At 36.1% G+C, this 22,349-nt stretch overlaps 1 pseudogene; it reads left to right on the top strand.

Moving 5' to 3' along the window:
- The first annotated feature begins 18,532 nt into the window (after positions 1–18,532).
- On the top strand, positions 18,533–18,626 carry LOC125995462 (uncharacterized; annotated as a pseudogene).
- Positions 18,627–22,349: the final 3,723 nt, after the last annotated feature.

Genomic DNA, 22,349 nt, shown 5'->3' on the forward strand with positions numbered 1-22,349 from the left:
GACACCAGCCACAAAATAATCACAGTCCTGAAATAAAAACAAAAAAACAAAACAAAACAAAAAAAAAGCACACACACACACAAAAGAAAACCCACAGGGAAAAAAGCAACAACAACAATAACAAAACCAAAAAAAAAAAAGTTAATTTGTGCTTTTTTTTTTCTTGCATAGGCACAGTAAATATTGGGAAAATTAGAAAGGGAATTCCCTTGGTCTAAGTCAAAGATACAGGGTTTCTCCACCCTTGAAGTATACTGTCATGGGAATAACTACAGGCTCCATACATGTTCTTTTACTCTCCCCTTTGTCCTTTGGTGGTGTCTGGAAACTTTCTGCTCCATCATGGATGATAAAATCCTGCCTCTGTAGCGAGAGATCTTGGTATTTGCAAAGGTCAAAGGATGAAGCCTAGGGTGGAGTTTTTCTTTATGGTTCTAGGAGTTCTGTTCCATCGTTGTTGTTTTAGTCAGTCTTCTGTAGTTGGTAGTCTTGCTTTTTGCCCCAATTTTAGGATGAAGCATAGGATAGAGTCTTTCCTTATGTTTCCAGGGGATCTGGAACCACACATTTTTGAATATTAATTTTGTAGTCTGCCAAATAATTATGCAAATCTATTGTTTCTAGAAGCATTTTGGTAGAGTCTTTTAAGATTTTCTAAATATAGTATCATGCCATCTGCAAACAGTGAAATTTTGTCTTCTTTCTTTCCTATTTGGATAACTTGAATATCTTTTTCTTTCATGAAGAGTACTTCTAGTACTATGTTGAATAGAAATGATGAGAGAGGGCAACCTTTCCTTGCTGCCAGATCTTAGAGAAAAGGCTTTTTGTTTTTCCCTATTGAGTATAATATTTGCCATGTGCTTGTGTTAAATAGCCTTGACTATATTGATAAAAGTTTTTTTTAATTTCAATCTTGTTGAGAATTTTCTCATGTATGGGTGTTAGGCCTTGACAAATGCTTTTTCTGAATCTATTTATATGATCAGATGATTTTTCTTTTTCTTTTTGTTAATATGATGTATTATATTGATTAGCTTGCATGAATCCTACTTTTTCCTATAGGCCTTATTCATGAAGTGCTGGATTCCATTTGCAAGCATTTTGTTCAGAATCTTTGCATCTGTATTCATAAAGGTTATTGGACTGTAGTTCTCTTTTTATGACATCTCTGTGTGCTTTTGATATCAGCATGATGTTGACTTCATATAAACTATTTGGGAATGTTTCTGTTTCTTCAATTTCCTGCAACAGCCTAAAAAGTATTTATATACTAAGTACACTAAGTAACTCTCTTCCATTTCTTCTTTAAGAGCCAATTGCTAAATTTTAACCTGGTTGACTTACCATGAGGGTAGAGGGTAGTGTTGAATTCTCCTAAAACTATTATTGCTATTAATGTCTTCCTTCAAATTTTGTCAGAAATTGTTTTAAATATTTTATGGTCTCTCAATGGGTGCCTATATGTTTAGGAATGTGATTTATTCCTGATATGAATATTCATTAATTGTTACAAAATGTCCAGCTATTTCTCATAGCATTTTTAAGACTACAGTCTGTATCATATGATATTAGTGTGGCCAACCCAGCCTTTTTTTTTTAAATATAATTTTTATTTTAATTATAGTGGCTTACATATCATTCACAGTAATATTCCAGGTACATATTTACATTGAATCAGAGGAATTCCCACCACCGAATTGTCCTCCCACAACCGCTCACATCCTGCCTCCCATATCCTCCACTCTCCTCCTCCCCCAGGGGCTGCTAGAATGCGTGGTCCCTTCTGTGTCTAGTTTATTACTTAGTGGTCTTATAACTGTTTGGTCTTGGTACCTCCATTACTCCCCCTTTAATTGGGAGGTGGGACAACCCAGCCTTTATAAAGGAGTTGTTGCTTTGACTTTGAGTCTATATTTGCTTTGACTATTCAGGTATGCTTCTTGCAGGCAGAAAAATGTTGGGTTAAATATTTTAATCCATTTTTCCACTCTGTGTCTCTTAATTGGTTATTTAATCCAAAGACATTGTGAGAGATGATTGTCATAGTATTGTTCCATCTTTTTGTAAGAGTTTGGTTTATTTTTTGGTCTGCTTTGACTTAAAGTAGACCCATCGGTTTTTCTTTTAAGGTTAGTTTTGCGTCTGTACAATTTCTAAGCTGATCTTTATCCATGGTTCTGAGTATCCTACCCTCAAACTTGAATGAAAGTCTAGTTGAGTGAAGTATTCTTGGTGAGCCATTAATGGATGTTTTTCACTATATCCTATCACTGTCTTTGGGCCTTAAGGCTTGCTTATGATACATTTTCTGTAAATCTTAAGTATGTTTCTTTGTATATAATTTCTCTTTTTGATCTTGCTCCTTTCAGTATTCTATCTCTGTCTGTAGTTTTCATTTTGTGACTATAATGTACTTTGGGTTTTTTTTTAATATATTTCTTTTGGCTGGTACTTTTTGGGCATTCAGGATATAGTTGTTGCACTCTTTAGTTTGGGGAACTTCTCAGTATTGATTTTCTTGAATTTTGATTCTTCCTGGGGGGGGGGTTCTTCTTAAGTCTCTATGACTCCAATGTTTCTGATGTTATTTCTATTGAGTTTATTCTAGAGTTCTATTGTCATCTGTTTGCGGGGGTTTTTTTGTTGTTGTTGTTTGTTAGGACTCATTTTGCATCTTCTAATTGTTTGTTTTAAGGCTCTTTTTTAACCTCTTCTGTTGTGTGAAGTTGTTATTCAGCTCATCTTCTAGCTCACTGATTCAGTCTTCAGCAGCTGTTATTTTGCTGGAGAAGCTTTTAAGTAACATTTTCATTCCACCTACCATGTTTTTCAACCCTGATATTTCTGTTTAAAGTTTTCTCATTTTTAGTCTCATATTATCTTGAATATTATGGGCTGTCCATTCCATGGTTTCTTTGAGTTCTTTTAACAGCCTAAATATTTTCTCTCTAAGGACCTGATCAAGAAGTTATGTAGGTGGTTGATGTTGGTTGAGTCTTTATAATTAGTACCTTTAGTCGCAAGCTATGGTGAGGTTCTGCATTGTTTTCTCATTGTGACCTTTGTAGCATGGTGCTGTTTTTAATGTGTTATTGTGGGGCTCTTTGACTAAAAAAAAATGCTTGGCCATGAAGTTGAGCAGCCACGCTCTTGCTGGTTTCACACTCCTCAGTCCAACTCAAGCTGCCACTTATAAAATCCAAACTCTGCCCACAGCCTGCATCCCTGGTCATTTCTTTCACACACTTTAACTCAATTCAAAGTGGTGCTTTTCCTAGTCGAAACTCTACTCATTGTCCACAGTCACTATTGCTGGTCTTACATACCTCAGCTCAATTCAAACTGGCACCTTTGTTTGGTATTTTCTTTGTTGTGGTGGCCTATCTACTTAAGAATTCTGCTTAAAAATCACTTACCCAGTGTTCCTGTATATTACTAATTAAAATATGCTCCTTGTCTCTCTATCCCTCTTTGTGCCTCTCTCTCTTGTCTGTCCCTATATCTGTCTCCTTTCTCTCTATTCTCTCTTTGTCTCTTTCTTCAGTCACATGAGACTTCCAGTTTCCAAAGATGAACTCAAGTTTCTTTTTCAACCACTCTATTTACTGTCTTTGTGTTCTTTGTTTCAACAAAAACACTGATTCCTGAGAAAAAACATTCCTGGATATACTTTAGAACCTGCTATTAGGTACTCCAATATGTTTAGCTTTATTGCAATTATAGAAATTTTATTTAATATATTATTTCTTTAGAATTACAATTACAATTAAACTTGTATTCTATAAATGTACATGGTGTTTACTTAATTTTTGAAGAATAAATGAGTTGATAATTTATAAAGAAACTAAAATATAATAGAAGAGTATATGAGGGGTAGAGAGATTATTACACCTTTTAAAATATTTTCTGAAAAACTGCATCATAGCTAGCCAAGGGACTCTGCATTTTAAATCTGATATAAAAAATTTTATCAGCTTTAAATTATTCTCCAGTCTGACCATCTCTGTGCAGTTTCTGCCATAGTATCTAGTTAGGCTTTTTTAGAAAGATTCAAATCATAAATGTGACTGGAATGAAAAAAGCAGTGAATGTTTTAAAAAAATTAAAGCTCTCATTTCTTGACAGTATGACCTTGAAAAAGCCATCTGAGTTCTCTGAATTTAGTTATTCACCTGTAAAAAAGATAATGATCCTTGGGGTAACTTTATGAAAGAATTTTTCCAAGTTCAAAATGACTAGGCACATGTCTGCAACTGTTCTATTGTTGAAAATATATCAAAATTTTATGAAAAAAATAGAATTTTTGGTTTATTAAGCCAAACAGATTTCCCTTGCAAACAAATAAGTGTGTGTTAACATAGACACTGAATTTGTTGCCTGGAAGCTTTCCAGCAGCTTTGCCTTCTGTGCAGCATTACCACTGTCCAAAAGAAGATTGAATAAGGATTTTATTTAAATAGATTCCATTCAATAAGATTGTCTCATGATAAAAAATATTTCCCCATATTCTCTATGAATTGGCAATGAAGTTCAACAATGTATAAGAACCACTGAAGCACAAACACAAGATAAATGATTTTCAGTTATTATAATTGAGTATGGCCTCACACTTGTAATTCAACTGCAACCTGAAGGCCAAAACTAACACATTTTGTGTTAAGGTAAAATGACCACATGAAGAAAATCCAAGACAGAAATGTCCCACTGCTGATATAATCAGAACGCTGTATTACTAAAAGGACCCTTGATAGCAGACATCCATCCAAGACATACCAAACTAGTACTTTAGGATGAGCCCTTAACACCCATGAGAGTTACACTTTCCTGACTTATTTACTTTTAACATTTCCCTCTCAGAGATTTTGAAGCAGACAGACATAGGCATGCCTAAGAATCAAGACAGGTGGCATTAATAGAGGGGCTCCAATCTGGAATAGGCACTGCTGTGAACCCAATCCTGCAAATACAGAAGAAGCAAAAACAGAAGTTAGTGATTGTGATGTAGTAAAACTGACTCATAAGCAAGTTGTTTCTCATATGTGACTAGGAGATACTAGGTATTCCACATGGTGAAAGTGGAGAATTTGAGACAATTATCACACCACTGCAAGTCTACAACTGGCCCCCAAACCTGATTTTCCAATAGAAAGGCATAAATGTCACTCTGTCTACTGTTCACCCAGGTATTGAGTATGGTCTTAACCAAGACACCTATGTATTCCCTTCATCAAAGTGCCCTGTGGCAGGATGTCCCTAACTCAAGTTTTTCACTTTCTGCTAATTGGATTGCTTCCCTAAAAAAAAAAAGAAGTCAGAGACAGTGAAACTTCAAGTCTATTAAATCAAGTAATGTCTCTTCTTTGAAGAAATTAAAGTTTAAATCAGACATTAATGATGCAACTATTAGCAAATATACAAAATGAATGCAAAGAGTTTATGTTCATATATGTTTGAATCACCCCAAACACTCTAGAGAAATTTACTCTACTATCTGTACATTTGGTTACTAAAGAAATACCAAAGGAAGAAGCAAGAAGCTGTTTAACTTTCAGAAGCAAATCTTTTAATAATCATGGGAACTAAAATGTCAGTTTTGAAAAATGAAAATTTTGTGTAACTCCTATGGGGTCTCCCCTAGTGTTTTGCATATGGTTTCAGAAGGAGTATCTTTATTGATATTCTGCAGAGATTCCAACAAAATCTATCCACAGCCCCCAACTTTCTGTAAATCCTCCTAATGAATCCCTAGGCAAAAGAGAACAAGATTTATATGATACTTCCAGAGCAAGCTTCAGCCAAAACATTGATGGTTTCTGTGGAAATAGAAATAAATCCCAACATCCCCATTTGCTCTGCTCACTTATTTTTCTGACTTGCCTAGGAGAATTCATCTGCCTGGATAAGGTGACAAGAGATTTGGGATTTTATAAGAAACTAATTTTGCCTCCCTGATGCTTCAACTACTAGAATCAGATAGTCCTTTTGAAAGGAGACAGAAATTTCTGTTTTTCTTCAGATTTAGTACAGCATGCTATTTTCTCTGAAGGTTCTGTCTGGGCCTCTAAGTAGGAATTCAACAACAGGCAACAAGATTTCAGTATCAGTGAGAGAAGGATGCTAAAACCAAACCACATTTAACTCCTTCATTACAATTCATTCATAGACATCAATAGAAAGGATGTGTTCTCTTTGGCATTTTGTATTACTTATTTTGTATTTTTTTCATATTATAAAAGACAAATGGAGCCATGATCTCACGGTTGGAATTTCTTCCTGTAGAAGATAAAAGGAATATCTGGGAACTTGTTATAGAACTAAGATTACCAAGAGAAAGCTGGCTATGGGTGGGGTGTTGAAAGCAGGTCTCCTGAGACAATAATGGAGGAAAGCAGACACTGATTGAGAGTTTGGTGTTAGAATATTGTAGGCATGAAACCATTCTACCAGTAACAGTATTGTAAATCATAGTGCTTCATATATTTATATTTGTGCATACATATGCATATTAAAAGAAAAACAAATGGATGTACTATATATGTACTGAACACACCACCCAAAGAAGGAAGACAGATTCTATTTAAAACATATGGATTGTCTCTAATAGTAACCACATTAACCCACAAAGAAAGTTCTAGAAAATTTAAGACTATGCAAATCATATTTTGTTGTCTGATGCATAATAATAAAATTAGAATCAACAGCATTCTCTAAAACAGTGAAGGGGTAAAAGAAGGAATGAAAAGAAAACTAAAAATACCTTTGCTTGATCACCACATCTAGCAGTGCTACTAGATAACCTCTGGCTTTACCCTCAGGGGTTGTTCCTAACTAGAGCTGGGGGATCTATCATATGAAGTTCTGGGGATCAAACCTGAGTCTGCTGTATGGAAGGAGAATACCCTGTCCATTGTTCTGTCGCTCTGGTTCCAAAAAAATATATTGGCCAAAATAAAAACGATAATAAAGTCACATATGCTCTTTGGGCCCATAAACATAGTACCCGCATGTGCATGACATCCGCATCTTCCTGCTTGAGATGTACACTTTTGTATGTTCATGCTGGCTTGTGAATCAGGGTTCTCTCTACCTTTGGTGAAGCCATGCTTTCTGTTGAACAAGTTGTTCTCTCTCTCTTTTTTCATTCTCTCTCTCTCTCTCTCTCTCTCTCTCTCTCTCTCTCTCTCTCTCTCTCTCTCTCTCTCTCTCTCTCTCTCTTGCTCACTTGCTTGCTCCCCTATCCTCTCCCTATTGTTCTTTTTCAGTACCTCAAATAAAACCTGCTTACGGTTTTATTCCATTTAAAAAAAAAAGAAAATGATAGCACAACATATGCTCAAAAATTTATGAGAAGTGACAAAAACAATACAGAGAAAGTTTGTAATGCAAAATAATAAGAATTTTTAAAGTATCTCAAATCAGCAGTTTTACATTTCATCTCCAGGAACTAAAAAAAAAAAAAAGAATAAACTAATAGTCAACAACAAAAGGAGAGTAGCAAATATTACAATAAAAATAAATGAATATAAACTAAAAATTTTAAAAATTAAAACGAAGAGTTTACTTTCTATAGATATTAACAAAGCTGACAAATCCATTAACTATGTGAAATATTCAGAGCTGTAGTCATAATACAGTGGCTAAGGGATTTTCCTTGTATGCTGTTGACCTGGGTTCTATTCCTGGGTTCTATTCTATATGGAGTCATCACATATAGTCCCATATAGAACACTCTCAGATATAATTATTGAGTATATGACCCAAAAACAACAAAAAGAGTGAATCAAATAATATAAATATTAAAAAAGAGGACACATTACAACTGATATCAAAGCTTTATATAGGACCATTAGAGATTATACTATAACAATATATTAACAAATTGAACAACCAAAAAGAAATAAAACATTCTAGAAACATGTATTTATTGAAACTGACTTATGAAGAAATAGCAAATCTAAACTCATCAATAGTAAAAGATTAGATCAGTAATCAAAAACTTATCATCTAAGGAAAATTCATGATCAGATGTTTATGCTATTGAATTTATTGAAGGTCATGGAAATAGCTCAATGGTTTGGAGCATCTGATTTACATACAGGATTCATTCATTTTTCAGTCCCCAGTACTGCATGGTTCCCCATGCACTTCTGGATGTACCCCTCCAAAATAAACAAACAACAATAACGATGATGATGATCTCCCCAAACTGTAATACTTCTATTTTTTTTAATGCAGAAAAAAGTTCTTAATAGGGGCCAGTAAGGTGGCACTAGAGGTAAGGTGTCTGCCTTGCAAGCACTAGCCAAGGAAGGACCACGGTTCGATCCCCTAGCGTCCCATATGATCCCCCCAAGCCAGGGGCAATTTCTGTGATCTTAGCGAGGAGTAACACCTGAGCATCAAACGGGTGTGGCCCAAAAAAACAAGCAAACAAAAAAAAAAGTTCTTAATAATGGGATTGGCAGTAATATTTTGGGTATAATACCATACCAAAAGCATAAACAAAAATCCTATAAAGATACATGAATTTCTGGGACACTTAATTTCCAAACATTCTGCCCCTCAAATTTTAGTAATTAATTATTTTAAGTGAGATATTTGGCAACAAATACATCCTATAGAAAGTATCAATTTGTATCATTCGATTTTCATCACTTGCTAGTTCTTGCTATACAATAATTACTCTTAGATTTAAAATAAATTTCATCATACTTTGGATATTTGTAATGCAGATTTGAAATTTAGAATTAAAGAAACCCCTTATATATTTACATATTTACTTATATATAAGTAAATAAACTTATGTATTTATATATTTACTTATATATATATGTATATATTTAAGTTGTCTTAAGAAAAACTGCCAAAAAAAAGAAAAACTGCCAACTTTTAGTTACATTATATTTCTAAATTTCTGTTTAAGGACAGTTTGATAGTAGTTGGCAATCTTTTAAGATAAGAAAGAATATCTTATTGTTGCCTTTTTAGTAACACTCTTTTTTGATTAAATAACCAAGATTTTAAAAGACAAGTTTTAAGAGAAAACTAAACCTAACAGATTTTACTTCACTTCATAAAACTGATTTGTTTTATAGTTGAGTGTTTCCTCTTTGTTCTTAAAACAAAAATCTTGACAGATCTGATGAGTATTTGGCCTCTTTTACTAGTTTTATTCAGTACTCAACAAGCTCATTTGAATTATAGAACCAGATATTCTTTCAGTTTAGACAACTTCTATGTTATCTTTAATTGTTGCTACTATTCATAGAATTCAAGTTTAATTTTTAGAAACTGTTGCAAACTTTGGTTAGATCACTAACATCTAACTTCCAAATCTATTATTTTTTTATCTGAAGATTACCTTCTCCCTCAATATTGTGAGACAAAATATTCTGTCATTTATATTGATGAATTTATTTTATGCTGTATTAGATCAGAAATCTAAAGTGTCCAATGTTAATATATTTAAGTGTTACATTTTGAGTTGTGTTAAACATTTATTTTTAGTTAACCAAGCACTTTTACCACTTTGTTTAATAATAGCCTTTTATTATGATTCATTTCTTTTAAATGGGAGGATTGGTTTCTGAGTCACACCCAGTGGTGCTCAGTGGTTACTCCTAGCCCTGTACTCAGAAATTACTCCTCCATCAGGAAAGATGACGTCATTAAATTTTCCTATGCATGGATGTACATAGAATCTATTATGCTGAGTGAAATAAGTCAGAGGAAGACAGATAGACGCAGAATAGTTTCACTGTCTATGGGTTTTGGTTTTTGGTTTTTGGGTCACACCCAGCGGTGCTCAGGGGTTACTCCTGGCTGTCTGCTCAGAAATAGCTCCTGGCAGGCACAGGGGACCATGTGGGACATCGGGATTCGAACCAACCACCTTTGGTCCTGGATCGGCTGCTTGCAAGGCAAACACCTCTGTGCTATCTCTCCAGGCCCCTGTCTATGTGTTTTAAGAAAAATTAAGGATATGTAAGAAGTTAAAGATGTACTTAATGAAATAAGACAAAACTAATGGAACAGATATTAAGCAGTTTTATTTACATGAGATTTTGAAGATTCAAATTCATAAAAAATAGAAAGCTGTGGTTTTTAGGGGCTGAGGAAAGGGGCATGTGAGATGATCTTCAAAGGGTCTAAATTTTCCATATACAAAATTAATAACTCATAGAGTACATTATACAACACTGTGCCTGTATTCTAAAATGCTATATTGTGGATTTAAATATTTAAGAGGGTAGATCGCTTAGTATTTATTTTTTTTCCTATTATTAAACTTTTTGTTTACTTTTGGGCCACACACAGCTGTGCTCAGGGGTTACTCCTAGCGTTGTGCTCAGAAATTACTCCTAGTCAGGCTGGAGTAAGTGGAAGCCTCTTGCTCCAATCCCAAGGTATCGGGGACAGACAGGTCTGAAAGCAAACTTTGACAAGGGGAAATAATATACAGAATGAAAGGGACTAAAAAAGGTTCAGTCAAATTCCACAAGTCTTTTGCTCCTAACAAGAGATACTAGCAGGCAGATCACCTAGTAATGGAAAACCAAAGCCTCAAGCAGTTTCTCCCTGAGACTCTTGGTCTTTACTGGGATGGGAAAGACCACCCCTTAGGGTGGAGAACAGGTAGGGTAAGGAACCAACCCAGATGTATTCTTTTTTTTTTTTTGGTTTTTGGGCCACACCCGGCGGTGCTCAGGGGTGACTCCTGGCTGTCTGCTCAGAAATAGTCCTGGCAGGCACGGGGGACCACATGGGACACCGGGATTCAAACCAAGCACCTTTGGTCCTGGATCGACTGCTTGCAAGGTAAACGCCGCTGTGCTATCTCTCCGGGCCCACCCAGATGTATTCTAGTCCATGAATGGTGACAAGTTTCAGCAAAAACCAATTAGCCTGAATAGAATGAAAATCGGTTACTCCACCATTGAGGGACCAACATATGGGTTGCCAGGGATTGAACCATATGGGTAATGGGGATAGAACCCAGCTCAGCTGAATCTGTACTATCTTGTTGCCCCTAATATGTTTTTTTAATATTTTATTGAAAGCATTGTGATTTACAAAGTTTTTCAAGTTGGGTTCCTAAAATACTTTTAATGAAATAAGGAACAATATAGCTCATATTCCAGATCAATCCCCTAATCCCAAAAATAAACAAGAGATAGCTTTGGAAAATACAACTTTACAGCTTTAAAAATTCTGCTTCTTGAAGTTTTCTAAACACTAGTATTTTCTTATCCTTCCCTTTATCATGAAAAAGAAAATAAATGTCTGAACACAGTTCAGACATAAAGAGTGGGTTATGATACATATGATATAAAAGATCAAATAAACCTCCTTTTTTGTACTGCCCCAATTCTGTCACCTTCCCTTTCTTCAGTTTTTTTTGTCCTTTTTTATAGCTTCTGTCACACTCTTGTGTAACTAATTTTTTTAAATACATCCCACTAGGTGATATCCAGTGAAGCACAGAGGATGTCTGATATTTTAGGATTCCCTACGCTGCCAAGAGCCTTGTATATATTAAGTAGAACCATATAAATCGTTGCTTTCAAGTAATCTGACCTAAAATGTTAAAAAATCATATAATTCACATAATTCAATTTCATATGATTTATGTATTATATACATAATACATATATATGAAATAGTGGATTACTTAGAATGAACTTGATGTTCCATTGCATAGCCAAAAATCACACTCACCTCTTCAACTCTAAATTTCAACAGACAGGATGCCAATATCTATAAAATTTTAAGTGACAGTATTAAAAAGATAAAAATTATACTACCTGCTTCATATCACTGTCAGTATTCCCCATATCTCAATACAGGTTTGTGGCTAAGCTTACAAGTAAGCTTACAGATGTGAGGATACTGTAGTATACAGAGGTTAGGACCAAACTGGACCTCAGAGCTTCTTTATAGCTAAAAGGCCAATGACAAACTCAATAAACTGTTAAGTTTCATCTTTCATTACAAAGTCCTCCTATGATTACAGTTTTATCTTATAATAAGACTCCTCTTCAAACAGCTTCTCTCCCAGAGTTAGTGTTTCCTTCTTCTATGTACCAAGCCATAAAAAAACATACTGCATTGCTCTGAAATTATTTTATTACTTCTGTGTTTTTGCTGCTTGGCAGGAAATGTCTCCCTGAATATCCAGTGTCCATCATAGAGCCACTTCATAGAAGGGGATTTACAATATGAACTAAAGGACATGTGCAATGCCTTATGATCTCTCCTAGGATCTTGATAGTAGAGTAGTGTGTTGTTGGTAGGTTGCAACTACTGAATTTATCAATATATGGTGCAAAGGGGAAGTCAGGGACTGAATTTTTAACTTTATTCTGCTTTATTTATTTATTTATTTATTTATTTATTTATTTATTTATTTATTTATTATTGTACTTGGCAGTGTTCAGGGGTTACTCCTGGCAGTGCTTGGGAGAATCATAGGGATTGTCAGAGATCAAATTCCTGGTTGGTGGGGCCAGAGCAGTGGCACAAATGGTAGGGCATTTGTCTTGCACACGGCTAATTTAGGAAGAACCACAGTTTGATTCCTCAGTGTCCCATATAGTCCCCCAAGCCAAGAACAGTTTCTGAGCACATAGCCAGGAGTAACCCCTGAGCATCACTGGGTGTGGCCAAAAAACAAAACAAAACAAAAAAAAGTCCTGGCTGGTTACATGCAAGTCAAGCACCCTTACCACTGTATTATTTTCTGGCCCTTTGGCTGCCTTTTTTTTTTTTTTTTTCAGCCTGTAAAATTTTCATAGAAATTAACTTTTGTCCTCCTCAAGGTGGGATGATAGATACAACAGTTGTCCCTGTGGAATGCTTAGGTGTGATGATGGGAACTAAGGGCTTGAAGAATATTATATTTAGGTGTTATTTTTTTTAACTCCAGAAAACAGAACTATGAAAAATATTTTTTTTATTTATAAATAAATAAATAAATAAATACAACAATTTGAATTAGTAAAACAACCACAGGTTTAATTTCACAGATTTGGTTTCAAATTCAGGCTCTGTCACTTAATAAGAAAAGGAACAGATAGATTATAATTATATCGTTGATATAATAGATTGTATATAGATATAATAGATTATATCATTGACAACTCAGTCATTTCCTGTTATTTCTTTGTCAGACTACTCTATGGCAGTAGAATTTTGTGCTTTTGTTTTGTTTTGTTTTGTTTTTTTGTTTTTGGGCCACACCCGGCAGCGCTCAGGGGTGACTCCTGGCTCTCTGTTCAGAAATAGCTCCTGGCAGGCACGGGGGACCATATGGGACACCGGAATTTGAACCAACTACCTTTGGTCCTGGATCGGCTGCTTGCAAGGCAAACGCCACTGTGCTATCTCTCCAGGCCCAACTTTGTGCATTTTTAACTATCATAAAGCATTACCATCTTTCAGAAAATTCCTTACCTTAGTACTTGGCTTAGTATTTCCTATTTGATAATCTGAAGAATACACCTAAGGTATTCTCTAGAATCCACTGACTGTGCTGTAGAATGGACATTTTTAACATCTCTTTAAAATCCAATTGCTGAGAGATTCTTTGGTATCCATCATTGCCTTTAGTCTTTCATCTACAAGAATAAAAATTAATGACTGACTTCACTTTGAAAATGTTTAAATAGTTTTTGCTCTGGACACTTCAGGTCAGCATGTTCAGTGGAGGATATTTTTACTTATTGATCCCTTCCCAAGAATAGGGAAAGTTTAAAGAGACATTGAATTCAGGTAGAAGCTGGACAAGTTTAACTACAAGACACAGAAGCTCCTCAGGGCATAGGAGTGTGTGAGAAAGAAAAGTTGTGAATTGTCAGAAAGTAAATAAATTCTCCAGAAGAACATATTGCTGGTAAATATGTGCTGTATTTCAGAGTGTGATTAAGTGGGTTTTACCATCAGCACATCTTGCTTTCAGGAGTTTGAGCTGGTGGCTGAAAAAGCACTATAGAGTGTTCCTAGTCAAGTGGGAAGGTGAAAGTCAAGGTAAGTCAAACAACCATTAGTCTTTCACAGCCCTAATTCTTAAACACTTAACCTAGGAAGACCTCTTTTTTTTTTCTCCTGGCTGTTCAGCCTGTGAATGCTCTGCTCTTTCCTTCCAGTGGTATCAGTGACACAAATAAGAATGAGTTAGCATTGGTAAATAATGCCTCAGGATGGAATAGCACAACTCTTTATAAAACAAAAACAAAAACCCAGGTTGCCTCCCTCAAGGAATAGATTTTATTCTCTTGGATCAACACTTTACTCAGTTAAATCTGTTAAGAACATCCAAGCTTCTTAAGTAACAAATACAACTTTGTGACTATGGCTGAAAATACTGTTCTGGCTATTTTATAGTTGGGAACAAGATAGATCTTGAAAGTCCTCATCACATAACAAAAATTTCGTATGTAATTATTTGTATGTCTGGCTAGATTTGATATGCTGATTATTTTGCTATATGCATAATAATGAATCATTGTTTTAATATGAAACAGAAATGTTACATATCAATTGTATGTCAAGATAAAAAGAAAAAATTTAAAGATTATTCATGCATTATTTTAATTTTTAATATTTTTTAAAATTTTGAGGTTTTGGGGCCACACTCCACAGGACTTACTCCAGATATCACTCCTGGATGGGCTCAAGTGACCATATGGACTGCCAGAATCAAACCTGGATAATTTACATGCGAGGCAAGAATCCAACACACTGTATTATATCTCTGGCTCCAAACATCCATGCTTCAAACAGTATTTCTATCTTCTTTCAGTGCTTTCCTCTACTGATGATCAGAAGACCTCAGCATCCTAGGATCTGATTATGATATTCAGAATAGGACCCTAGTTGAACTTGGGGGTGTTTTGATAGGTCTAGCTCTGTTAATAGTGTGAAAAGGGCTGTTTGTTGGAGGTTATAAAGTGAAGAACAGGGCTCTAACTTAGCTGGGAAGGGGAAACTAGATAGAAGTTCAAAATTAGCAAATATGGTGACAATTGTATTTTGGATTCTTGAGGTAGCAGGAGTTTCCCCCCAAGATACTCAAATCATAATGTATATAGTGATATGATTTATAGCTCCTCTGCTAAAAGAACTGGGTCTCTTGGCCTCAGACATTTCAATAGAGATTGTGGTGATGCTGTAGTTCCTTAATGAGCTGAGCTCTGTGACACAGGCTAACCAGAGTTGTTGATTGGTTTACACTGTGAGAAGTAGTGTGCACTGACCCACAGCCACAAAGACATCCTTGGGACAAAGTGTAACAGTTAAGAAGACCTTAACTCTGCTTAAAATTCTCCTTTTATCTCATGGTTAAAATGCCAGCCCTTTCCAAAGGAACATTTTATAGTTTCTGGATCAGTGACTGTCCTAACTGCAACACTAGGAACTTGGAATCATCCATGAACATTCCATTAGAAAATTGAAGATGTGCAGGTTTGAAAACATCAAAAAATATACATTCTTTGTATTTGCCATTATTGAAAACTCTATATGGAGTTATTTTTAATATTCAAGTTTATCTTAAACTTTATATTAAGTTTATCTCAGCCTCTTTAAATTCTAAAGCCACATTAATGACTTTGTTTTTATAGAAAGAAAGTACTTAACCATGGATATACTTATTCCTTTTAAAAGGAGTCAGTAGGGGCCGGCACGGTGGCGCTAGAGGTAAGGTGTCTGCCTTGCCAGCGCTAGCCTAGGACACACCGCGGTTCGATCCCCAGAGTCCCATATGGTCCCCCAAGCCAGGAGCAACTTCTGAATGCATAGCCAGGAGTAACCCCTGAGCGTCACTGGGTGTGGCCCAAAAACCAAAACAAAAATAAAAGGAGTCATTTAAGGGAGCCACTAAAATATGCAATGTTTCTTCTGTGGAATAAAAAATAATATTAACAATATAGTTAGGAAATGAAGAATTATACATATTCTAATTCAAAATCTGAAGTTTGCCTAAAATACACAGCCTTCACATAAATAAGGTATATCCCTTTTATAGTTCCCTTAAAGTCATCTACTCTATTCTTAAGTTATAAATTTCTACACCTTCCCCCTTCTACACTCAGCCTTTATTTTTTTTTTCATTTTCATTTTTATTTTCAGTGTTTATTGCCCATTGATATAATTTTAACTTAGTCTCAAGCATTTGTTTTTCCTTAGTTCTAAAACTGTGTTCATGTCAAACTCTGTAATATACTCTACCTGTACATGGTACCAAAATGCCACAGCTTGCATCTCTGTTCTTTCAAGTTACCATAAAAATTTGAGGACCATTATGTTTGGTTGAGAATGCCAGTATCACAGAGACATCTGCTGGAGCTAGCTTTGCACCACAGCTATATGTCATAATTCAGTCCTGATCCACACAACAGGTACATAGAGACATAATGTTGCCCAATGATTTTGAGGTCTGTCATACTCATCTGCCTAGTTTTTTTCATTTTCTGCAAGCATTGAAAAAAAATATTGTATATTTATTGCACATCCTATGTGCAAAGTCATATAGGATCCAGTGACCATAGTACTTTCGATATAATCCTATGATCACCCCCAAAAACAATGGGTAGAATTGTCAGAACAAAGCAGGTAACTATAACTAAAATACTTCCTTGCATTGCAAATATGAATGCATAATGTTTATAGGAGTTCTGAAGTATTGCTTTTGGAGATCTGATTGATGGCCAGTTAGTTCCTTGATTGACATTATAATCCAAACACACATCAGCATGGTGCCAGAAGAGAAAAATAAGAACTCTTATCAAGCAATTACTCTGAGTTAGGCCTAGTGCATGCAGCTTCACATTTACTCTCTAGATCATTAAAAAAGAATGTGCTTCCTTTTGATAAATCAAGCACAGGAAGCTAATTTAGTCAATATTGTACAATTAGTAAATAGTTGGCTTGGAATTCAAACTTAATGTTTTCTCAATTTACTTGAGACCTGGCCTTTTTATAGCTTAAAGCTATGCCCAAATTTCTACAAAGCTAGTCCTCAGCATATATGAAAAGTAATTTTTTGTAGGTAACATAAACTCAATAGTAAAGAAAACGATCCCAGTATTGGCAAAGAAAGATGGAGGTTGAAATTTTATCTAGAACAGAATTATAAATCAACTGAGTACATTGTCTTAGAAAATAAATAAATAAATGAATATGTCTTTTTGTACTTCCTTGTGAGGCATATTAATAAGCAGGAGGTGAAGAATACAACAGAGACCATGCTGTGACCATCTAGTTTGTGAAAAATAACAAACGAGCTGAACTAAGCACCTGAAACAGGTAGAATCCCCAAAGGGAACTCTGATGATGAAGGGGTAGCGCAGCCACATAGTGGGAGAAGCAATCACTTCAAGGCCAGAGCAGAGACAAACTACAAATATCAAGGTCACAAATGAAGCTGGCTAATAGACATGTCAAGGAGACCTTGAACAAAAAAAGGGGCTTGAAAAAGCAATGAAAAATATTCTGTGATCATAGTAAAATACTTCTTCAAAGAAGAGCAAGAAATCCAGCATGAGATATATCTACACATATCTGAGTATAAATTTGTAAGAATGTGTGAGTAGTGATTTAATAAATACATTTTGCCTGCTTTGTGACAGCTAACTTTTTTTTTTTTTTGGTAGGGCTAACACCTGGCCTACTCCTAGCTCTATACTTAGGAATTACTCCTGGAGGTTTGGGGAGAACTATATGGGGTGCCAAGGATTGAACCTATGAGTTAATTAATAGCAATCTCAGGTGGGTGGATATTGGGTGAAGAGATCAAGGCATTTCCACTTAATCTGTAGGTTCTGGGTGCTCAGGGAGTATGATTTTTGGGGGGAGGGCCACACCCAGTAGACGCTCAGGGGTTATTCCTGACTATGCGCTCAGAGATCACTCCTGGCTTACAGTTTATCACCTTACCTTTTGTGCCACTGCTCCGGCCCCGGAAGTATGATTTTTATTTTTGACTTTAACCCAGCTTATTTGACACCTCCTCTATAAATTCCACCAGGCTACCAGCAATATATTGATATTTTTAACTATATGTATCTTGGTGAACACACTTAATTTCACAGTGTTCTTTTTTTTAATCTATCAAACAAAATTCATGATCTTGGAGCACATTTAGAAGCAGGACAACTTTGCTTCACCAAGAAACCCTAGTCTATTACTTGGCAGAGGGCTTTGGCTCATTAAGTGCTTTTGAATGGATCTATGGACTTTGAAAAACTCTGAGCATATATCTTTTCTATTTTTTTTCTAGAGGTCTTGCTGACAGTTGTCATTCTCTCCTTTCATAGGATGTGGATTGATCATTCACAAAAACCAGAAAAATTAAAATTCTCCACTTAGTTGTTGAAATAAGAAAGATAATGAAAGGGTGCCTGGAGTGAGAATGCGAACAACTCTGTAACTGTGTATCTCATAGTGGTTCGATTAAAGAATTTATTTATTAAAAAAGTAAATAACTATGTTAGGAACTGAATGAGTAGCACCATTCCTACAGACCAAGACAGTGCTCACTTGGGCAGCACATATACTAAAATTGCAATGATACAGAGAAGATTAGCATGGCCCCTGTGCAAATTCATGAAGTGTTCCATATTTAAAAAGAAAAAAGACCAAGACAGTCTAGACTGGGACACAGAATGCTATTTTCATGAAAGACCTTGGGGGAGAGGGGTCTATTTCTGGGTAAAATGGTGAAAATGAGTTTAGTCTATGGACTTTTGTTTGTTTTTTTGGGTCACACTCAGTAGCACTCGGGCTATTCCTGCCTCTACATTCAGAAATCACTCCTGGCAGGCTCAGAGGACCATATGGATGTCGGGATTTGAACCACCGTCCTTCTACATGCAAGACAAATGCCTTACCTCCATGCTATCTCTCCAGCCCCCTATTCTATGGACTTTTAAAATTTCTTTCAATGTGTACATATCACAGCAGCTTTGTAGAAGATTGTTCAAAGGACAGAAAAAGAACTGGGCGAAAGAGTGAAGCTGCCTAGACTCTGATCTGAACAATGGCTGCAGCTGCGCTTATTATTTCTTGCAATGTGCCTCTTGCCACCAGCAAAATGATGAATTTTTCAAGAAGAGCCTGGCTGATGCTTTTCTCTGCTCAAGCCCGGACAAGAAAAATAATTATCAGTTAAAACAAAACAGAGAAAATAAAAACCTATCTTCATTTACAGATTTTTTTCATTAACATACAAATGCCTTAAAGAGAAAAAAAAAAGCTTCTTGATAGGATTAGATGAGGCATTTCAAGAAGAGAGCAGTCAAGGGAAAATGGAAAGAGCTAATAATTCAACAAGGCCTGGGGTTCTGAGCCAATGATAATAGAACTGCTCCAGACACATTGAAAGAAGGTAAAGGCTGCCAGCCTGTGATACTTGATTATGTTGTAGGAATCCATGAAGGCTCTTTGGGCAGTTTTTTTTTTTTTTCATCTTAGAAAACTAACAAACCTCTGTGAAAAATGCAATCGACTTTATCGTGGCTATTGAAGGGTTTCATGGAAGCCTGGGACAATGGCAACAATAGATACTATCCTTATCTCCACTGTTAACTTTTCCAGATTTATCTCAGACATTATATCCCCTCTTAACCTTCTCTGACAGATATTCTCTCTGTCCCCAATCTCTAAGAGGACATTAATCGTATACCTATAACAGCACCTACTCAGTGGAGAGTTCCTGTGTGAGTACAAGACAACCTCCTTTACCAAATGAGAGCCACGCACAAGGACACTTCTGCAATTCATATCTTGTTTGATGTAAGATCTCAAATAGCATCTGAAAGGGGACTAAGCGCAGAATTGAGGCATGTTTCAAGGTGTCTGACTATAGTAACAGCTCAAACTGAGTAAGACTGTTGGAGTGCTGAGCAACTTAACCATGTTCATTATAAATCTAGTACCCTTCAATATATATAAATCTGTTTCCCCAGAGCAATCACTAGATCATCAGTTGCAATTCCAGTTCATAAAATGCCAATTGAATGCACTGACTTATTTTTCAATATTCTATTTCCTGACTTTTCTCATGATATCAGGGTACCCTTGTTTGTGTTCTCTTTGATCCCCTGGTAACTCCTTACTCTCCTGTGTCTCCAATATCCCTCCTTGAAAGGAGAATATAGTCAAAATCATTTTACTTGGGAAATATAAAGGGTTCATCTATTTTCATTTTCTGATAAACTTGAAGGACTAAGTGTCAATATATCCTACTCATTTCCTGAACGATGAAATGGTGCTATCTGCTCCCCAGTAATAAAAAAAAAATGTAGATTTTTTTCTGGAAATGTCTAAGTTCTAAGACATGCAGATCACTTGTGAGAGAACTGAAGGAAAAATATACTTGAGCAGAGGAAAGAAAAAATTAGAGCATTTATGAAGAAAACAATCATACAGGAATTTGTTTTAATCAAATAAATTATTTCATTGAATCACCGTGAGATACATAGTTAGAAAATTGTTCATGATTGAGTTCCAGGCATATAATATCCAACAACAAACCCTTCAGTAGTGCACATTTCCTGCCACCAATGTCCCCAGTTTCCCTCTCCCCTATCACTCCTAGAAGACACTTACTATCTCTCTCTCCCTCCATCCCCTATCTCTCACTCTCTCTCTTCCCCTCTCTCTCCATTTCTATCTCTCCACTGTGGTTTGCCATATTGTTAATGAAGAAGTCTCATAAATATCACCCACCTTTCAACACCCAGTTCTTGTCCAGAGTGATCCTTTCCAGCTATAATTGTCATAATGGTCTCTTGTCTACCCTAACAGCACTTCCCTACTATTAGTGGTAAGCATCCTACCATGGATTGGTCCTCATGACACACAACTCTATTGTCTTTGGATATTATTACCATATTATCTTTTTTTATATATCCTACAAATAACTATGAGCATTCTATGTCTTTGCTCTCCCTCTGACTCATTTTGCTCAGCATCTAATCTATATCCATCAAATGGAATTTATTAGGTTAAAAATATGTTAGAATCTGAAGAAGGGGGATATACACAAAAATGGAGCTGTTGGGGCCAGAGCGGTGGTGGAAGTGGTAGAAATTTGCCTTGTAAGAGCTGAACTAGGACTGACTGTAGTTTGATCCCCCAGCATCCCATATGGTCCCCCGAGCCAGGAGTGATTTCTGAGCGCATAGCCAGAAGTAACCCCTGAAAGTCATCGGGTGTGGCCCAAAGACCAAAATGAAAAAAAGAAACAAAAGTGGACCTGTTACAATAGCAATCCAGAGGGCTAATGGTGGGGATATAGGATGCATGCTGGGAACTATGGTGAAGGAAGTAGGTCAACACTGGTGGTGGCAATGGCCCTAATTCACTGTCACTATGTGCCTGAGCTGTGGAAACTGAAACATCCCTAAAGACCCTGTCACAAATATCTCCTATTCCATTCACAGAGTGGATTTCACATAATTGTATCTGTTGTATGCTTCTGATAGGAAGGAAAGACAGACATCTTAGCATAAAACTTTTGTTTTTGCATTATATAACATTTAGTATTCAAAATGAATCTCTGTAGGCTGGAGACATAATCCAAAGGTTGTAGGGTATTTTTCACTCTCAGGAGGCTGAGTTCAATACCACACACCATATGGTCCCCCACGTATCAGTCTGGTGTTATTTATCCCTGAGTATCATTAGGTATGGCTCTGAGTCAAAAAAAATTACCTGCTATGATCCTGGTTTCTTCTATTTTCTCACACACCCATACACTCATGGTATCAGGGTTAGTTTTAGTGCCCACAGAATATAGTAAATGTAATGGTGCATAATTTGTGAGAACACAATGTAAAAACTGAAGTTTAGGGGCTGGAGCAATAACATAGCTACATGGCGTTTGCCTTGCACACAGGCTGACCCAGGACAGGCCTCAATTCTATCCCTGGCATTCCATATGGTCCCCCAAGCCAGGAGCGATTTCTGAGCACATAGCCAGGAGTAACCCCTGATCATCACCAGGTGTAGCCCAAAAAACAAAAACAAAAACACCAAAAAATTTTTGAAGTTTATATCTTATTTTCTTGGGTATTTTTTTTTGTTTTGTTTTTTGTTTTTGGTTTTTTTTTTTTTTTGGAGGGGGCATGGGTTACTTCAGGCTCTACATTCAGAAGTCTCTCCTGGCAGGCTTGGGGGACAATACAGGATGCCAGGGATTGAACCCAGGTCTGTCCTGGGTCATCGCATGTAAGACAAATGTCCTACCACTGTGCTATCTTTCCAGCCCTATATATTGTTTTCTTTTTTTTTTCCTTTTACATATAAACAGCAACATACATGTGTATGTGAACATAATGATTGGA

The sequence above is a fragment of the Suncus etruscus genome, chromosome 17 (assembly GCF_024139225.1).
Source record: "Suncus etruscus isolate mSunEtr1 chromosome 17, mSunEtr1.pri.cur, whole genome shotgun sequence".
NCBI lineage: Eukaryota > Metazoa > Chordata > Mammalia > Eulipotyphla > Soricidae > Suncus > Suncus etruscus.